This window comes from Tupaia chinensis, unplaced genomic scaffold (genome assembly GCF_000334495.1).
Source record: "Tupaia chinensis unplaced genomic scaffold, TupChi_1.0 Scaffold000037_4, whole genome shotgun sequence".
Classification (NCBI taxonomy): domain Eukaryota; kingdom Metazoa; phylum Chordata; class Mammalia; order Scandentia; family Tupaiidae; genus Tupaia; species Tupaia belangeri.
In genome coordinates this window covers 841,575-843,658 of record NW_006159487.1, presented here as the reverse complement: position 1 = coordinate 843,658, position 2,084 = coordinate 841,575, and the positions used below count along the sequence as shown (strand labels likewise).

Here is a 2,084-nt window from a genome sequence, read left to right as displayed (position 1 = left end):
TGGCTCGCCTGGCCTGGAAGGTGCTCGCTACAGGCTGGCCAGGGCACCCAGTTGTCTCAGGCAGCCGCAGGGTGAGGCGCCCAGTCAGCGCAGGCGCTCCTGCCACGTTGGCTTCCAGCACCCTCAGCGACCGCATCGCAGAAGGAAGCGTCCAGATAGGCTGGGGGAAGGTTCCGGAGCCTGAGTAAAGTTTGGTCAAGCTTGGGGCCAGCAGGTGGTGTGGAGGTTAAAGCGCTAGACTCCCACATGGCTGGCTGCAGTTTGGGTCCCAGACCCAGCGGCTTGGACATTATGCAGGGTGTCTGTGCACGTGTGCCCCAACCCCCGAGTGGAGAATGAAGAAGGGACTGTGGCATGGCCATCCCCCTGGGGGGAGATTTCTCACGTCCCCTTCTCTCTCTCTCTCTCTCTCTCTCTCTTTTTCTCTCTGGCGCTAGCACACACCCTATGGGAAAGAAGAGTCGGGCCAAGAACCGAGTGAGAGCGACCAGGCTCACGGAGCCTCCGTGTCCTCGTCCTCAGGGCTTCCTGTTCAACCTGGTGGGACGCCACAACTGGCAGAGGCTGGCTGGTTCCCACCTCGCTGAGAGACGTGGTCACGGAGGTGAAGCGCAGAGGAGAGCTGGGAGGAGAGGGCTCTTGGCCCCCGTCTCTGGGGTGAGTGCCGTCAGGGGTCAGCACCGAGGCCTTCAGGACAGCGGTGGCCCAGGGCAGCAGGGGTGAGGGGGCAGGCCTGGCTGGGGCTGGCTGGCGGGACGTGCCCCCCTCCGTGACAGGCTGTTCACTGAGCTGGCGCTGTCTGCGTCCTCATTTGCGCCAGAGCGTGTCTGAGTCACGTCTCTGAACACCAGGGCATCCTTGGGGCAGCAGGGAGTGGGGGCCGGCCCTCGGCTTTCTACGGCAAAGTCCCTGCTCTACCTGGGTCTCAGGAGAACCGGCACCCTGGAGGGGCCAAGCGCGAGCTCCGTGTTCTGACGCGGGACGCGCGGGCAGACTGCCCTCCCTGTGCATGGGAGGCCCCGACGCCCAGCCCTCTCTCGCTCCAGACACGTCGATGCTGGTCAGTGATGGAAGGTCACTCAGCAGTCGCCGAGAACAAAGATCAATGGCCTTGTTAGTGAGTCACTGTGGACCTAAACGCTTCCCGCACAGTGGTGACCCATTTTCCTTGTAAAACGTGTGGTTCTAGTATCATGAAATGTCCACTTTTCTTCTCTTTTTAAAGGGTTCTTTCTTTCTCCCATGAGTGAGAGAGAGACAGAGAGACCACCTCCCACGGGGCCTGGAGCTATGACCTCAGCCCGCCTGGCTGGGGGTGCACAGGTGCCCTGTGGCTTGGAGGCCGCCCGGTACAGACCCAGACCCTGTCCCTGGGGCTCCCAGGAAGGTGGGCGGGGGGCTTTTTTTTTTTTTTTAAGAATTATTTTATTTCATTTATTGTCATCACTATTATTTGTTTAATTTGACCAGAGACAGAGAGAAGGAGTGTAGGAAAGGGGGGCTCCAGGTCCAGGACTCAAACCGCTGTCAGCCACGTGGGAGTCCACCTTAACCACCACGCCACTTGCTGGCCTGTAGCCACCTCCTGGATGTCCTTTCCAACCCGGAGGAAGCCGCTGGTTACTGCCACCAGCAGGGGAAGGGGTCACCTCTCCCTCTGCCCCACTGTGACGCCATTGCTGCTCGATCTCACTCTGATGGAACCCTCTGTGGCCAGAACGAGTGAGGACGGAAAGGCCCTGCCCGCACCCGGGCCTCCGTCCAGCCCAGACACAGACCCGGGTTCTGGAGCTGCCTCCGCACGGGGCTCTGGGTGCCCGATGCCGCGGTGAGTCCCAGACTCTGATTGACAGCATGTGCAGGCCAGCTGTGCGCAGCTGGGGAGGGGCGTGCACTGGACGCAGTTCCCACCGCGCGCGGCCGGCCTCACTCCACTGCCCTCGACCCTGAAGGGGGTGCGAGCCACCCAGCAGAACGGCAGGAGCGCCGTGCGCACCGCCCTCCAGGGCCTGCCGAGGTTCCGCGCGCTGCCAGGAGCTGCTGGCGGGTCGCGGGGGGCAGAAGGGGCCGCGCCGAACCGGGGA

The 2,084-nt window shown here is 62.6% G+C and overlaps 1 protein-coding gene across 1 annotated transcript in view; it reads left to right on the top strand.

Moving 5' to 3' along the window:
• The first annotated feature begins 1,757 nt into the window (after positions 1 to 1,757).
• The window catches only part of FEZ1 (fasciculation and elongation protein zeta 1), a 34,845-nt gene continuing 34,518 nt past the window's right edge, over positions 1,758 to 2,084 (top strand). Inside the window, exon 1 of the mRNA XM_006140596.3 lies at positions 1,758 to 1,828. The gene's annotated coding sequence lies outside the window, so the exon portion shown is untranslated. The remainder of the gene's footprint in view (positions 1,829 to 2,084) is intronic.